Source organism: Budorcas taxicolor, chromosome 20, assembly GCF_023091745.1.
Source record: "Budorcas taxicolor isolate Tak-1 chromosome 20, Takin1.1, whole genome shotgun sequence".
Lineage (NCBI taxonomy): Eukaryota > Metazoa > Chordata > Mammalia > Artiodactyla > Bovidae > Budorcas > Budorcas taxicolor.
The window spans coordinates 7,081,343-7,100,534 of NC_068929.1; positions in this window are offsets into that span (position 1 = coordinate 7,081,343).

The following is a 19,192-nucleotide window of genomic DNA, read 5'->3' on the forward strand; positions in this document are numbered from 1 at the left end:
CTTTCTGGGATGGCAGTGTTCCCATCCCGGACTCTCTGGGCGGGGCAGCTGGGGCTCCGGCGGTCGCAGGGCTACCTTGGAGGGCCGGGGAGCTGAGAGGCGGGGGGTGGTAAGTGTGAGCCCCGGGCCGGGCGACCTGGTCTCCTCTGGACTTTCTCTCTGTGCAGGCTGGTTGGATCTTTGACTCTTCCTTCTCTGCCTCTAGGTGACTCAGGGGTCAAAGAGTTTGTGGTGTGATGGGAAGAGCCAGGAGGGGAAAGCCGGAGACTGAGTTTTGGCCCCGACTCTCCTGGGGAAGGCTGGGACGTCCTTTTCCCTCTGTGGGCTGCAAGCTGGTGACACGCCCGCCACACACAGTTCAGGGCCCAGCAGGCCCCTTAGGCCCTGGTGTCCGGCCATCCCAGAGCAGTGAGGAGCTCGGGAGACAACATTTGTCTGTTTTCTCCATTGAGAGAGCACCTGAAGAGCAGCTCCCGGCTCTCAGTGGAAAGGGATTTAAAGAGGAAAATAAATAAAGTGTGAAAGTGCGTCTTACTGACAAGCTCAAGCCCTGCTGGCTTTGCCTCTGTTCCTGCCCTGCCTCTCCATCCCCTCGGTGACAGTGTTTCTCCACACTGAGCCCCTTCTCACACAGTCCTCCTCTTCAATCTTCTGCTCAGGAAAGCCTGCTTCAGAATGGGGGTGGGGTCAGGGGAGATTCCAAACGAGAAGGTTGTCAACCACAAGAGGACCCCAGAAAGTGACTGAGTTCCTACCAAATGCGTCAGCAGCACAGCACCACATTCCCTCCACCACCATCACCCCCTCCTCCATCGCCACCATCCCCACCATCCCCACCATCACCCCCTCCTCCATCACCACCATCTCCACATCCCCACAACCACCATCACCCCCTTCTCCATCCCCACCATCTCTACATCCCCACCACCGCCATGACCACCATCACTGCCAACAGCACCACCATCACCACCATTCCCTCCACCACCATCACCCCCTCCACCACCACCATCACCACCTCCTCCATTGTCACTATCATCACCACCACCATCACCACCCCCACCATCTCCACATCCCTACCACCACCATCCCCACCATCCCCATCCCCACCATCCCCACCATGCCCGTCACCACCATCCCCACCATCCCCATCTCCACATCCCCACCATCACCACCATCACCCCCTCCTCCATCGCCACCATCTCCACCATCCCCACCATCTCCACATCCCCACAACTGCCATGACTACCATCACTGCCAACAGCACCACCATCACCACCATTCCCTCCACTACAATCACCCCCTCCACCACCACCATCACCCCCTCCTCCATTGCCACCATCTCCACATCCCCACCATCACCACCATCGCTCCCTCCTCCATCACCACCATCTCCACATCCCCACATCACCACCATCACTCCCTCCTCCATCACCACCATCTCCACCATCTCCACTGTCTCCACCATCACCACGATCATCACCACCATCCCCATCACCACCATCTCCACCATCCCCACCATCTCCACATCCCCACAACCGCCATGACCACCATCACTGCCAACAGCACCACCATCACCACCATTTCCTCTGCTACCATCACCCCCTCCACCACCACCATCACCACCTCCTCCATCGTCACTATCATCACCACCACCATCACCACCCCCACCATCTCCACCATCCCCATCACCACCATCCCCACCATCCCCACCATGCCCGTCACCACCATCCCCACCATCCCCATCACCACCATCTCCACTGTCTCTACCATCCCCACCATCACTACCATCCCCACCATCACCACCGTCTCCACCATCCCCACCATCTCCACCATCCCCACCATCCCTGTCACCCCCGTCACCACCATCTCCCCCATCACCACCATCTCCACCATCACCACATCCCCACCACCACCATGACCACCATCACTGCCAACAGCACCACCATCACCACCATTCCCTCCACTACCATCACCCCCTCCACCACCACCATCACCACCTCCTCCATTGTCACTATCATCACCACCACCATCACCACCACCACCATCTCCACCATCTCCACCATCCCCATCACCACCATCCCCACCATCTCCACATCCCCACCATCCCCATCACCACCATCTCCACATCCCCACCATCTCCACCACCACCACCACCATCTCCACCATCCCCACCATGTCCACATCACCACCACCTCCACCACCACCACCATCTCCACATCCCCACCACCGTCTTCTAATACTATCACATTGAGTGAGTGAGTGAAAGTTGCTCAGTCATGTTTCACTCTTTGCGACTATATAGTCCATGGAATTCTCCAGGCCAGAATACTGGACTGGGTAGCCTTTCCCTTCTCCAGGGGGTCTTCCCCACCCAGGGACTGAACCCAGGTGTCCTGCATTGCAGGAAGATTCTTTACCAGCTGAGCCACCAGGGAACCCACTATCACATTGGGCAGTAGTATTTCAGCATGGGAATTTGGGTTGGGGGAGACACAAACATTTAGAGCATAGCACGAGAAGACACAGAGACATGACTTTGCCAACAAAGGTCTGTCTAGTCAAGGCTATGGTTTTTCTGGTAGTCATGTATGGATCAGAGAAGGCAGTGGCACCCCACTCTACTAATCTTGCCTGGAGAATCCCATGGATGGAGGAGCCTGGTAGGCTGTAGTCCATGGGGTCATTAAAGAGTCAGACACGACTGAGTGACTTTACTTTCAATTTTCACTTTCCTGCATTGGAGAAGGAAATGGCAACCCACTCCAGTGTTCTTGCCTGGAGAATCTCAGGGAGAGGGGAGCCTGGTGGGCTGCTGTCTATGGGGTTGCACAGAATCGGCCACGACTGAAGCGACTTAGCAGCAGCAGCAGCGTGTATGCATGTGAGAGTTGGACTGTAAAGAAAGCTGAGCGCTGAAAAATTGATGGTGTTGGAGAAGACTCTTGAGAGTCCCTTGGACTGCAAGGAGATCCAACCAGTCCATCCTAAAGGAGATCAGTCCTGAGTATTCATTGGAAGGACTGATGTTGAAGCTGAAATTCCAATACTTTGGCCACCTGATGAGAAGAGCTGACTCATCTGAAAAGACCCTGATGCTGGGAAAGATTGGAGGTGGGAGGAGAAGGGGACGACAGAGGATGAGATGGCTGGATGGCATCACCGACTCGATGGCCATGAGTTTGAGTAAACTCTGGGAGTTGCTGATGGACAGGGAGGACTGGCGTGCTGTGGTCCATGGGGTCACAAAGAGTCGGACACGACTGAGCAACTGAACTGAACTGAACTAGAAGACAACACAGATTTATTATGCGATAGTTCTGGAAGTCAGAACTTTAGATGTGCCTAAGTGGTCTAAAATTAAGGGGTAAGCAGGGCCATATTCCTTGGTAGGAGGTAGGAGGCTCTAGGGGAGAATCTAGGAGGTAGGAGTCTCTAGGGGAGAATCCATTGCCTTTCCTCATTCAGCTTCTAGAGGTTGCCCAAGCTTCTTGTCTTGTGGGCCCCTTCTTCCATCATCAAAGCCAGCAATAGCCAGTAAGGTTTTCTTATGCTGCATCACTCTGAATCTCACCCCTATTTCCCTCCTTGGCTATAAGGATGCTGTGGGTATACTGGCCCACTCAGGTCACCTAGGGTAATCTATCTCAGGGTGGGCTAACTGTCAACTGCAACTAACTCTTGCCATAAAACATAACATACGCACATTTTCCAGAGATGTGGGTATGGGCATCTCTGTGGGCCCATCTCCAGAACTATTACCCCTACCCCACTTCTATCAGCATCACCACCACGCTCACCACAAGTGTCTTCAACGTCACCATCATCCCCACCCCACTTCCACTGCCACCACCATCACCATCACCAGCATCCCCCACAACCACCACCTCTCTTCTACTGGTTAAGATCCCAGCTCAAATATCACTTCCTTGCAGAGGTCTTCTCAGACCACTCTAACTAAAGTAAGGCCTCCTAGAGATTCGTTTTGATATAAATACACCTTGTTGCTATTTAGTCAGTCATGTCTGGCCCTCTGTGACCCCATCGACTATAGCCCACCAGGCTCCTCTGTCCAGGAGGAGATCCTGGAATTCCAGGCAAGAATTCTGGAATTCTCCAGGCAAGAATACTGAAGTGGGTTGTCATTTCCTTCTCAAGGCGATCTTCCTGACCCAGGTATCGAAACTGTGTCTCCTGCATTGGCAGGGGGAGTCTTTACTGTTGAGCCACCAGGAAAGCCCCGTACATCTAATAAACCTAAAGAATAAACGAAGAACTACTCTGAACAAAGAGGAAAGAAAAAAAATCCACAGATCATATTACAGAAAGGAAAAACCCTTTCAGTAACTGATGCAAAGAAAAGATTAAGCTATCGGAACAGAGAGAAGACGTAAACAATGTGATTTTACAGAACTTGCACTAATAGACACTTGCCGAACATTGTTGGCAACAACAATGGCACGCTCATTCTTTTCAAGAATATGACTTCCTTCAGAGTCTTGATATTGACGTGTCAGTAGCCAACTAACTGGCTTTCACTCAAACTGCAAACTGTCAGCCTTATGCCAGGCGGTGCTTTGGCCCTCAGTTCAGAAGGGCTTGAGTGTGTCCTGCGCATGCGTGCTACCAGGCCGAGTCCCGGATGCGGCAGACGTTCCCACAGACCGTGGGGGCCTCCATCTCTCATCCTTTCCTTCCTGGGATCCACTCCACTCCCTGAGAGTTCTGAATGCCCCAAGTCCCTTCTTCCCTGGTTCCCTCCACCGGAAAGAAGAGGAAATTTCTATTGACACTTCAGTCTTTCTGTACTTCCAGTAGGACTGCTGATGCTTTCAGAGTAACGCTACAAAAAACGATATCCCAACCAACCAAACAAAAACATTTGAGCCTTCCACCAAGCCATACATTCCCTCCAAGTATCAATTCTCTTCCAAAATCTGCCTGCTTTGGCATATTGATTTTTTTTTTTTTTTTTTTTTTTTTTGGTATTTTGTCCAGAGTTTAACTGAACCAAGTCCAAGAGCACTGTAATTCCAGCATGTTCAGAGCAGAAATTCCCTGGAGGGGAAATTTTTTATGTGCTAGTTTTATACAAGTTTATGTAGGTTGGACTCCTCAAGTATCACTGAACACTGTCAGACCTTATCCTCTCAGACTCTTGCACATACTCAGGAGAACAGCAGCCAAAGCTGGCATATATCTTATTGGATACATACACTACTATGTGTAAAATAGCTAGCTAGTGGGAACCTGCTATGTATCACAGGATGTTCACTTTGTTGCTCTGTGATGACCTAGAGGGGTAGGATGAGGGGTGGATGTGAGGGAGGTCAAAGAGGAAGGGGACTCGTGCACACACAGAGCTGGTTCACCTCACTGTAGGCAGAAACTAACACGACCCTGTAAAGCAGTTGCAAGCCACTGACAAATAAAGGCCTCCTCCTGCCGCTCTCCCATCACACAAACACAGACAGGGACGGTAACTCCTTGAGGGCAGGGACTTCATCCAATTTGTTCCCTGCTTCATTCAGTGCCGGGCGCAGAGGAGGCGGTCAATAACGATACACAGAACGAACACACGAATGAGCAAACGGATGGATGTATTTGAGCCAAGAGTAAGGGATTTGACCAGTCCTGAGTGCCAAGGAGGGCTTCCCTGGTGGCTCAAACAGTAAAGAATCTGCCTGCAATGCAGGAGACCCAGGTTCAAGCCCTGGGTCATGAAGACCCCCTGGGAGAAGGAAATGGCAACCCACTCTAGTATTCTTGCCTGGAGGATTTCATGGACAGAGGTGCTTGGCAGGCTACAATCCACGGGGTTGTGAAGAGTCAGACACAACTGAGTAACTGACTTTCACTTTCACTTTTGAGTGCCAAGAAAGGTGTTTCTAAAACGGTAACATGTCACGCTACTATATATGAAGTAGATAACCAATATGGGCCTACTGTACAGCACAGAGAATTGTACTCAATATTTTATAATAACCTATAAAGGAAAAGAATCTGAGAAAAAATATACATATGTGTAACTGAGTCACTTCGCTATTATGCCTGAAATGAACACAGCATTGTAAATCAACTATACTTCACTGAAAAAGTTAAAATTGAAGAATAAAATAAAAGGTGACTTCAGAGCTGAGATTTGGTAGTGGAGTGGGGGTCAGCGAAGTAATCAGAGAGCTGCAGGAGCAAAGCTGGGCTGCGGCAGGAAAGGTGTGCATTCTGAAGACTAACAGCTAGCAGGCTGGGGAGGCTGCAGGCCAGGGTGCAGAGGAACACAGGCGAGATGCGACTGGGGCAGCAGGCGAGGCCTGAAGTCTGTCAGGAACGATGCTCTGCATTCTCAGAGGAATGGTAGCTTCTGCAGAGTGGTAATGTTTGTGATCAGACATCCATTTCCAGGCGATCCCTCTGGCTTAACTATGAAGAATGGATTGTTAGGGGTTTGGGGACAAGGAGTATGTGGCACCTACTTAAGGCCTGCTGTTGCAGTCCAGCAGTGGAGGGTGGAGATGGTCCTAACCGGGACTGGAGTGGTGGGTGTGGAGATGGAGAGAGGAGGACATAGTCGGGCTCTGTAAGAGGTAAAACTCAAAAGTTCTTGGGGATGGCTTCGCTTTGGGAGTGAGGAGAAGGGTGGTGCCGAGGATGCTGCCTAGTTCCTGCTTCCACCGATGGATGGCGGTGACACTGCCTCGTGAGGACAAGAGTATCTTCATGTTTATCATTTTTAATAGCAATGTACAACAAGAGCAATAACATACTCCAATAATGTATTATAACTATCCTATTGTTATAATATATGTATTATGTATTGTAATATATATCTATGTTTTATATTTCCATTATATTAATTATATCATTATATTATACTGATTATTAATTACATTAATATAATCAATATTTTTAGTATTATATTGGATTGTTAAATTATATTAAGTCTTATATCAATATAATATAATTATACTATATAATACATGTTAGGCACTCAGTCATGTCCGACTCTTTGCAGCTGGAGTGGGTAGCCAATACCTTTTCCAGGGAATCTTCCCAACTCATGGATTGAACTTGGGTCTTCAGTGTTGAGGCAGATTCTTTACCATCTGAGTCACCAGGGAAGCCCAATATAATACATATTATTATATAATAGACAATTTATATATTTATACATATAATATTTATTATATTATAATATAATTTATATTATATATTATGAAAGTGAAAGTGAAGTCGCTCAGTCGTGTCTGACTCTTTGCAACCCGTGGACTGTAGCCCAATATATAATATAATTATATATTATAATTATATGGAAATAATTACAATATTTATAAATAATATAATCTATATTATAATATATAATTTATATAATATATAAAATATAAATTATATATTATATTTATAATTTAAATGTATATTATATATAAATTATATTATATAAACTACATATATAATTATATATATTATATATACACAATATATAATTCTATATACACAATATATAATTATATATATTATATATACACAAGTTCTCCATCATGTCTGACTCTTTGCAACCCCGTGTCCTGTAGCCTGCCAGGCTCCTCTGTCCATGGGATTTTTCCAGGCAAGAATACTGCAGTGGGTTGCCATTTCCTTCTCCAGGGGATCTTCCCAACCCAGGAGTCAAACCCAGGTCTCTTGTGAGACCACCACCCAGGAGGTGGTGGATTAAGGATTCACACCCAGGTCTTCAGGATTTCAAAGTCTGTGGATGGACGTGCATATGGGTGGGTGGATAAACAGACACAGATGGACAGAGAGTTGAACAGAGGAACAGGTGATTGAATAGTTAGATGTTCAAAGAAATGGATGATTAGGTGGTTGAGTAATGGATGGTTGGATGGATGAATGTTTACATGGTGAATGGATGGGCAAATATGTAATGGATGGATAAATAGATGAGGAACGGGTGGATAGATGGATGGATAGATAGGTGAATTTGGGTAGATTTTTAAAATTGGCAGGCAGATTCTTTACCACTAGTACCGCCTGGGAAGATAGTATGTATTGTATTATACTTAGGTAGTGACTTAGTTTGGGTTCTTCAGAAGTCAAATCTTGGGACAGGCTTTCAGATGCAAGAAATTCACTTGGGAGGTAGAATAGCAAAGCAGGGAAGTAAGACAGGGGAGAGAAGGCAACCAGTGAAGGGCACATTATCAAGCAAGGTATCACTGTGTGAAAATGGAGCTTGACCCTGCTGGGGGAGGGGGAACTCTGGGACCCAGGAAGAATTCTTATCTCAGAGTCATCCTGCCCAGCAAGGAGGAAGCGGGGCTATTTATACACCAGCTCTGTCTAGTCATTGGTTGGAGGCTGTCCTCAAGGGGTGTTGATTCCCCATTACCTCCACCCTTCCACATGTAGGGACAGATAAGGCTCAGTGGCAAGAAAAGCCCTCAGGCAAAAAGATTTAGGTTCTGGCAGCTGGAGGCCAGACTTGTGTGCACTGAAATGGCCAGGACTTGGTGATGTGGGGAAGGAACAGACAGCATCTGTGACTGGCAGGAGGTGGTGAAATAAGGATTCACACCCAGGCCTTCAGGATTTCAAAGTCTGTGGATGGACGTGCATATGGGTGGGTGGATAAACAGACACAGATGGACAGAGAGTTGAACAGAGGAACAGGTGATTGAATAGTCAGATGTTCAAAGAAATGGATGGTTAGGTGGTTGAGGAATGGATGGTTGGATGGATGAATGTTTACGTGGGTGAATGGATGGGCAAATACGTAATGGATGGATAAATAGATGAGGAACGGGTGGATAGATGGATGGAGAGACAGGTGAAAAAATTAGTGTATGGGCAAATTTGGGTAGATTGTTTTAAATTGTGTTGAATAGATGGATAGATGACTGAATGGATAGAAAGATAAGTATATGGCAGGGTGAATGACCAGGTTTGGGAAAAGAGAGGGGCTATGACTTAGCAGAGCCTCAACAATGGGCTTGGTTGAAGTGAGCTCAGCTAATATCACCACCATGACCCGCCCCCCCCCCCCCCCCCCCCACTGCTCCGGGAGGTCCCCAGTCTCTAAGTCTTAGAGGCCTCCCAGCTGTGGGCTCATACAGATGACCAAGCACACTAGGGAAGAAGTGAAAGGAGCAGGGCAGACCCGGCATGGCAGCAGAGAGTGTGGGTCAGGGGAAGCCTGCAAGATGGAACTAGAGGAATGGGTTGGAGCCCCATGGGCCTTATACCTAGAACAGGACTGCTCTGCCCAGAGCTGGCTGGGTGCCTGCCCAGGAGACCACGTCAGAGGCCTGGGTCTGGCCACCCTGCCGTGTGGGTTGGGGCTGGACATGTTTGTCCCACCACCCAAACAAGGCAATGGTTGCAGAAGGGAGGACGGCTCTCCCAGTGGGAGCAGCACTGGCTGCAACGGCTAGGGAAAGAGGTTGATATCAGGACAGGGAGTCCCTCCATCCTGGCAGAGCCGAGAGGAACCCAGGGACACCGGCTCCAGCCCAAGCACAGCTGATGGGCCCTGCTTTGCCAAGTTTCACTGCCTGGAGCACATTTTTATGACTGAGGAATAATGAGAGGCAGGCATCCTAGCCCTGGCCTTTCCCTGGTGCAGCCTCTGTGTGTGTGTCGGGGCGGGGGAGGTGGGGAGAAGTGCCTGCACACACATACGCGTGGTTTGCATGAGTGGACATGGATGCCATATGTGGGTCTCTACGTGGGCTTGTCTGTGTGTATGTCAGGGCTGAGTCTACCCCCTGGGACATTTGGCATTTCTGGGTGTGAGTGTATGAACAGGCTCGTGTGTATATGTGGATATGTTTGAAAGTAGGTAGACATGTTTACAGGGATGTGAGTGTGTTTGCGTGCATGTTGTTGCTTGTGTGTATACTTGCACATGGAGGAGCATATTGGCATTTGCATGAGCATATGTGGGTGCAAAGATATTCACATCTGTGTGTTTGTGTTTACACTTGCTGTTTGCATGTGTGAGAACTTATGTGTATGGGTGTGGGGTGCGTGTGCATGCAAGTAGGCCTGAGGACCCACCAGGGAATGAACGTTGTGGAATAAAGGGCCCCCCATCGTTGGCCACAGCCCTGTCTCTTACCATCCTGCTCCCCAACCTCATCCCTTCAGACAAATTTCAGAAGCTAATCAGTTAGTAGTTTTGGAAACATTTTAGGCTATTTCAGGCCTCAATTTTGCAGGTGCTACCTGGAAAGCCATCTTCTTCCCTTCCCCTTGCTAAAACTCTTGTTCATCTTCCAGGTCCTGGTTCCATGTCTTCTGTGCTATCTTCCTGGTCACCTTAGACTCCATCCTCTGGGTCCCCTGCTGCCTCTCAGACATCCTGTTCATATGGCCAAGAGGTATTTCCTTACTCCTTGAAGGGACTGGGAGTTCCTTGAGGGTAGAGTTTTTGCCTAATTCCTTTCTGGTTCCCCGGGGTCTGGAATAGGACTTATCATGCAATGGGATGGCTGGATGAATGGGTAGATGGATAGACAGATGGATGAATAGACAGGCAGATGGCTGGATCGATGGACAAGCAGATGGACAGATAGATGTGTGGATGAATGATGGGTGAATGGGTGGGTGGAGGGGTGAGTAAGCGCTAAACCCAGCACTTGCACTCCCAAATCCTGGATTCTGAAGCAGAGGTCTGTGCTTGTAGAGCAAGGTTGCAGCCTCTGGGCTGGCCTGCTTGCTCCCCTCTCCACTCTGGCTCTCAGGAGGGCTGGCTCCAGACTGGCCACCTACCTTCCGGAGGAGCAGATTAGGCCTGAAGAGGCATTGCTGAGTGGCTTAAGTTAGCCCCTGTTTGTGCTCGGGGCTTTCAAAGGCTGGAAAGACGGCAGAGGAGGGGGCTGACTTCAGGCCCCACTGCTAAGTGGGCAGGGATTGTGTGCCTTCAGGCCTTGATGGCAGGCGGCTTAGGGCAGGGCCCTAGGAGTTTTGAGACAGGAAAATGGTGTTTTGTCTTGTTAATGCATTCACATGGCTTTGAACTGGAGAGTAGTCAGGTGTCCCCAGACAGCCGCTTTTGAGCTCGTCTAGGGTGGGGGCAGGGCCTAGCCAGGCCCCGGATTACAGAGGCCTTCCCAGGGGAAGGCGGCCTTTGATGGGGCCGGGTCTGTTGTCCGGAGTCTGCTTTGCTGGTGGCTGGAGCCCCTAATGAGGGGAATGGCTGTTCTGAGGCATTCCCCCGGTCCCCCTTGGGCAGCAGGCGGAGGCCTCCTTTGATGTCAGAGTCCTTAAGCCAAGTGGGGACTAATTGCCACAAGGTACAGAATATTCTGGTTGTTTGAGGGGTCTGCAACTTGCCCACAATGCCACAGCCACCCTGGGGTGGGGGATGGAGGCAGACACTCTCTTGATGTGGGGGTGGGTTCTTTCTTTCTTTCTTTCATGCACACAGACCTAGCACAGAATGGGAAACACACTATACCGCACACACACACACACACACTTTACTGTAACTTTGTAGACAGTATTATGTTTGAAAACATGTTTGTTTGTTTGTTTTAATCAAAAAGCCAGTTTGGTGGGAGTGGTAAGGGCAAAGAGAAAAAGAAAGCAGACTCTGGTAGGCCAGTGGCAGAGAGGTCAGGATCCAAGCCCGTCTAGCCACCTGGTAGCTGGGGCAGGCCTCCGAAACTCGCTGGACCCCAGCACCGTCCTCTGACAAAGGCAAGACTATGCCTGACACCAGTAGGTGCTTGGGGGTGTTCTTCCTGTCTTTCAACAGCTAAGGTGCCTGATTTCTTAAGACAGTTCACTAACACAAGGCATCTGTTTTCCTGGCTGGAAAGGAGAGCCTGGTCAGCAGACGTCAGTTAAATCACTCTCATTTGATCAAAGAACAGGTCAAGGATGGTTTCCTTCCATTTTTAATGTTTGTGCCCACATGGTTTTCATCTCAAAGGAAGATGGCCTTCTCCCTGTATTATGCTCACTCATATTCAACCCTCACTTTGACCTTTCAATAGAATCTGGAATTATTGTGTTTCTACACTGTACCAGGCACAGGGCTAGGTGATCTATCATCTCTAATCTTCATGCTGACACTTTTTGAGATTAATAATTCCATTAGACAGATGGGGAACCCCAGACTCACAGAGACAATGACTAGCCTGAAATCATCCTATGTTTGGATGGGAGAACCAGCTTTCTGGTCAACCTGGCTTCAAAGCCCAAACCCTCTCAAGCCTGTCCCAGCTGAATGTTCTGAACAAGCTTCCCAGAGCTTCATTTTCCCCATCTGGTCAATATGAATAATGACAGTACACACTGCTGGAATGCAGAGCCATTTAAATGAGATAAGCCCTTCCAAAGACCCTAGTGAGTGCCTGATGTAAGTGTGCATGACAGGCGCTCAGTACATCTGCTGTGTCCCTCCATACCACCTCACACACACACACACACACACGCACGCACGCACGCACGCACACACACACACACAGAGTCCCTCCAGTCTCTTGAATCTGGAGAAAGAGCAGGTTTGGGCAAAGGGGATGCAGTGTCCATCACAGCTGTTCTTGCAGTTCATGACACCCCTTTCCATGTGGTTCTAGTCTGGCTTTCTGGCCCCTGGAGATAGGTCCTCCCCTGCCCCTTCGGTGGCTGGCAGAACCCGCCCTGAGCAGCATCCTGGTGAAGGACAGAGGAGGGCCTGCCCCTCTGGCTGCTTCCCCGGTAAGCAGCTGAAAAGCAGGAGCAAGGCTTTCATGCCAGGTCAAGAGGAGCGGGTGGGGAGCCAAGAGCGCTGCGGGTGCCCCCTCCCGTTCTTCCAAGGCTGGAGGCCAGTGCAAGAGATCGTCCCTCACCTACATCCTTTTGCACAGTGAATATTTCCCACACCCTGTAATCTGGATACAGTGACCCCCAGATACACTTGAAAGGAGGCGTGACTTGGTACAGTTGGTAAGAGGCTGAATGGAGCCTGGTACCCAGCCTCGGCTGACTTAGCTCTCTAGACCAGGCCTCAGTCCTAAAAGTGGCGGAGAATGAACCTCTGGCGTGGCCTGCAGTCATTGCTGACTGAGATGGGCCTTTAGGGCCCCAGCCTAGAGGAGATGCCCCTTCCAAAGACCTGTCCTGAGACAGGTGCCTCAGCTGGCCCAGGGCACATGGTCGCAGCCCTCCGCTCACCCACAGCTGCCCACATCTGCCCCAGGCGCTCCAGTCCTGGGGAGGGGGAGCTGGGGTCTTCCCGAGCTTGAGACACGGGAGAGGGAAGTTCAGGAAACTCTGACACACTTCCTTTCTTCTTTTAAAAAACCAATGTGGAAATGACTTTATGGTTTCATAACAATACATGATAAATGTACCGTTTTATTAGTGTTGAAAATAGCCCCCAAATGACCACTGTCCCCGGTGTCACTGAAGGGTACACACACGCTGGGTGGTGGGGGTTGCCTCTCCCCACTTAACACGCCTTGGACATCTTTCCATACCCCCATCCCCATCACAATTTTAAATGAGTGCTCACATAACATTCCCAAGGACTGCCATGGTTTCTTGAACCAGTTCCCCACTGTTGAGCATTATAGGTCATTGCCCACATGGTGTGGCGAGACATTGACCCACCGGTGCAGCTCCCCCCGAGGTTCAGTTCTGAGAAGTGGCCTTGCTGGGTTGAACACAGGCATTTGAGACACTTCTGATAGCCGCACTATCTGCCGGGGAGATCTGTAATTACACACCACTGAAGTGTCCCGAGAGCCATCCCTTCTCCCTGGGGCCCACATTAAGTTTGAACAATCGCATTTTCATCTTTGGTGATCTCACAGGTGAGAACAGTATTCATACTTTGCTTCCATATGAATGTCTTTGACTGCTGCCTGAGTTTTCTTCATTCATTCACTCACTCAGGAAAAATGTTTTGAGTGTCTAGCCTGTGCTTTGTCGTTGTTATTCATTTGCTAAGCCCTGTTCGACTCTTTGTGACCCCATGGATGGCTGCACGCCTGGCTCCTCTGTCCTTCACTATCGCCTGGAGTTTGCTCAAATTCATGTCCATTGAGTTGGTGATGCTATCTGACCATCTCATCCTCTGCTGCCCCCTTCTCCTTTCGCTCTCAATCTTTCCCAGCATCAGGGTCTTTTCTAATAAGTCGACTCTTCCCATCAGGTGACCAAAGTATTGGAATTCAGCATCAGTCCTTCCAATGAATATTCAAAGTTGATTTCCTTTAGGATTGACTGGTTGATCTCCTTGCTGTCCAAGGGAGTCTCAAGAGATTTTTCCAGCACCACAGTTCAAAAGCATGAATTCTTTGGTGCTCAACCTTCTTTGTGTTCCAACCTCACATCAATACATGACTACTGGAAAAATCAAGGCTTTGACTACACCAACCGTTGTCAGCAGACTGCTGTCTCTACTTTTTAATACACTGTCTGGGTTTGTCATAGCTTTCCTTCCAAGGAGCAAATGTCTTAAAATTTCATGGCTGCAGTCACTGTCCACAGTGATTTTGAAGCCCGAGAAAATAAAATCTGTCACTGCTTCCACTTTTTCCCCTTCTATTTGCCGTGAAGTGAGGGCACTGGATCCGTGATCTTGGTTTTTTGAATGTTGAGTTTCAAGCCAGCTTTTTCACTCTCCTCTTTCACCCTCAAGAGGCTCTTTAATTCTTCTTCATTTTCTGCCATAGAGTGGTATCATCTACATATTTGGGTTGTTGATATTAATATTTCTCCCAGCAATCTTGATTCTAGCTTGTGATTCATCCAGCCCAGCATTTCTCATGATGTACTCTGCATTTAAGTTAAATAAGCAGGGTGACAATATACAGCTTTGTTGTACTCCTTTCCCAATTTTGAACCAGTCAGTTGTTTCATGTCTGGTTCTAACTGTTGCTTCTTGACCCTTGCAGGGCAGAGGACATATTTTTAAGCAGAAAATCAAACAGATAATCTCTGCTTTTCAGCTGTATTCAGTGTTATGAGTGGTGGCTGGGGGATACGGGCTCGTCGGGGTGATGTGCCCTCCATAGTCTCGAGTGAATTTGACTCTCCTTGATATGGAAAACAATCCTTCTCAATCTTACATAAAGAGCTGCATAAATGCAGTGACATTTTACCACACTCCCTAACCCTTCTAACCAGATTTCTCCTTGACCCCTTCCACAAACATATTTAGAGTGACTCTTGCTAAGGAGGAAAGGTGCAAGAGGTTAGCATTTCTCTGGTGAGAAAGTGTAGACGTCAGTCATCGGAGGCCTACTCTGCATGCCATTTTCTCCAAAAAGGCTCTTTGGGCTCTCCAAGATAACATCCTCTCCTTTGATAAGGATAGTGATGTAATCAAGGATGCAGTCAAGGTTTTCCCCTCCACAATAGCTGGTCAGGATTGGTCCTCTGTACCCCCAAGAGCACCAGCCCTGGGATGTGGCGTGGGGCAGGCAGGTGCTGTTATGTACATGACAATTGAGCATTTTCTGGGTGTTTGCTTGGATCTTCATTATGCCCACTTCACAGAGAAGGGCCAGGGGCCTGCCCAAGTTTCCAAAAGCAGGATGGACTCCCGGGCAGGACCCCCACATCATGGCCAGATTCAAACCCCACTCTTTCTTCCTTTTCTGAACTAAAACTCCTATGAGTCCCGAACTTTTCAGACACTGGAGCTTCTAGAAAGGGGTCTTATCAGGGGTGCCCTGGCCTGAAGCTTATTGGTGCCCCCAATCACAAACTAAAGCCCAGAGTTCAGCTTTGCAGATAGGCATCTGGGCAGCGCCCACAGATGGTTCTAGTTGTGACCGGCCATGGGCCAGGCTTGCCTTCCCTGCTGGCTGATGTCATGAGCTCATTAGAGCAGTGGGGTTTATTGTACGAGGCAACTGTCCAAACAATAAATTAAGCTGCACAATTTAGCACTTAATTATCCTCTCTCTCGTCTACTTCACTCTTGTTCCCTGGGTGTCTGTCTGGGCCCTCCAGCTAGATGGTAAAATCTTCCCGCGGCCTCACACCCCGCAGTCAATCCATCACGAAGCCCCGCCGGTGCCATCCCGGGAACATCTTTCAAATACTTTCCCTTCTCCACATCCCCACGGCCTTGACCTCACCAGCCCTCACTCTCTCCGCTGGATCATTGCCACCCTGATTCTTCCCACTGCAGTTCCCCTCTCTGCTCTGCCCAAGTGATATGAAAAGCTATAGAGAAAGAAGGGCCGAGTTAGAACCAGGTGTCTTGAGTCTCAGTCCAGCTGAGCCAGGCCAGTCCAGTTAGACCCCTACCAGTGCCCATGCCCCTCTCCCTCCTCCTGGGACCCACTGCTTCCATTCTCCTCAGCCCTCCAGGGCCCCCATCTGTCTGCTCTAGCTCGGCTCTTCTGGCACGGAGTGAACTCCCACCAAACATTTGCTACTGAATTAACAAGTGAATAAGCGCCAGGAAAGTAACCTGCCTCTCTTTATGCCCAGAAGCACCTGAAGGAATGGCTAGGTACCCATCTCAGCCCTTTCTGCCCACAGTCATCTCAGAGCCATCCTATGCGGTCAGGGTCACCCCACCCATTTTACAAATGAGGACACTGAGGTTCACAGAGGGGAAAAGATTTGCCCAAAGCTCTGCAGTTAGAAAGCAATTCTCAGCCACCCTAGGAAATAAAACATTTCCCATGTTATGTTTTTTTTTTAAGAGAGGATGTTTTCCTTCTGGTGTGTAAACAGGAGAAGGGCTCCTCGAGAACGCCGTTGTAAATATCATCACTTCTCCTCTGGGCCCTGTCAGCTTATGTTACTTTGTTTATCAACATCCCACAAGGGGTGGATCCAAGAATATGTCCTCAAGTGGGACACCAAAGAAGATGTGTGCTTATGGGGCAGGGGGTGGGGTGGGGAGGTGGGGGTTAGGCAGGAGGGCTTTCTGAGCTCAAAGTGCCTGGCTGGGCAGGAGTAGGGAGCAGGGTCCAGGCTCGGGGTAGGGTGGGGCCGGCCCTGCCCATAATCTCCCTCCAGGGTGGAGCAGCAGGTTGGAGCTCCGCGGCATGTCCCTCATTTCCATAAGGGGGAGCCTGTGCACAGGAGATTTCCTCTCAGCTAGAGGGGCCTCGGCATCCAGGGACCAGCTCTGGGAAATGGCCATCCAGGTGGCACTGCAGGCGCCTGCCCTGAGCACTGTATCCTGCCCTGGGGTGGGGTTGGGGGATGCAGCCACAAGCGTATATACAGGCTGCCCCCTCCTCATTTATCCACCCAAGGAACCAAGGAAAACGAGGGGCAAGGCCCCACATGGAAAGAACACAGCTTTGGAGCCAGACAGGACTGGGTCCAGACTAGCTGCATGCTCTTAGGTTGCTCACCTCTCCTGGACCTCAGTTTCCTGATCTGTAAAATGGGAACAATTCCCACTTTAGGAGTTAGATAGAGCAGCTACACAGCTCAGAGCACCATACATGCTTAAAAATGAAAGGAATATTACTGGATTATTTATGCAGGTACTCATTGCCATCCTTGCCCTCCCAGGAATCTCTGCTTGTTATTCCCCAACCAAACCTTGGTGGTGATTTACACAGAGTGTAGCCTCCCTGAGACCAGACAGAGACAAGCCCTGCAGAAAGGCATCCAGGGCTTGTATTTGCAAGTGCAAAACCAAGTGCTTCTCTGAACAGAAATGATGACAACGCAAAAATGTTAAAGACTATTTTAGAAAGAGGAGAGGGAAAGAGGGCAGTTTCCGTAGCTTGCTTTCTCACCAGATTCGGCAACCAGTTTCTCTTCATTCTGAGCGGAAACCTCCTGGTCCACACAGATGTTTTGGTGGGTTTGTAATCCCAGAGACTCCACCAGGTGCTGTTTTATTCCCAACTTGCTGTGGCCTTTGGTCTGACTCACTCCATCTCCGTTCACTTGGCTCCTGCCAGAAAGCAAAGCACATATTTCACGGTCTCCTCTCCCTGGGAGAAGGAATTTCTCCATCAGCCTTCCTCTGCACGCACTCACGAAGCTGTATCTGGGGCAGAAAGATGGGATGGCAAACAGTCTGCTGCCCTTTGGCTGCCTTCTTAAAATTCTTTTTTTCCCCCAGAATGAAACTAGCAGTTTCTCCCTGATTATCAAAGTAATACATGTGCATTGTAAGAAATGGAGCAGTTCTGAAAAATTCAAAGGACAAAAATCAACCAGAAAAAAAAATCACTGGTGTGCTGCGATTCATGGGGTCATAGAGTCAGACACGACTGAGTGACTGAACTGAACTGAACTGGACATTTTGATTTGTATTTTCAGATTTAGTTTATCCATGCACATACCAACCTATTTACAAGGGAATCTTACGGGATACATTGTTTTGTATTCTGATTTTTTATGTCTACCTATGTGGTTTTACCTGCTTGTTGCAAATGGCTCTGTACCATTTTCTTGTATGGATAGAACACAGTTCCTTTAACTATTCCCCTATTGTTGGACACTTTGGTTATTTCTTTCTGTTTCTTCTTTTTCTGTTAACTTTCATTTCAGTTCAGTTCAGTTGCTCAGTCGTGTCCGACTCTTTGCGACCCCATGAATTGCAGCAGGCCAGGCCTCCCTGTCCATCACCAACTCCCGGAGTTCACTCAAACTCACGTCCATCGAGTTGGTGATGCCTTCCAGCCATCTCATCCTCTGTCGTCCCCTTCACCTCCTGCCCTCAATCCCTCCCAGCATCAGAGTCTTTTCCAATGAGTCAACTCTTCACATGAGGTGGCCAAAGTACTGGAATGTTAACTTTAGCTGGAAATAATTCTACGTTCATAGGAAGTTGCAAAGACTATGTATGCCCAGTTTCCCCAATGGTTACATAATAATTACACAATACCAAAATTAGGATATTGATATTGATACAATCTGCGTGTAGTTCTTCATCATCACCTGCACAGATCTGTGTAACCACCACCATTGCCAAGATCCAGAACCCTGCCATCACGCGATCCTTCATAGTCAAACCCAGCTCTCTCATCTGCCTACTCTGTGAACCCTGGCAACCACTAATCTGTTCTCCATCTCTATACTTTTGCCACTTTGAGAATGCTTTACACACACACACACACACACACATATATATATACATTTTTCCACTCAGCATAATGCCCTTGAGATCCATTCAAGTTACTGCTTATATAACTTTTTCCCTCATATAGCTGAGCAGTATTCCATAGCATGGGTAAACCACACCTATTCACCATTTATCTATTTTAGGGCATTT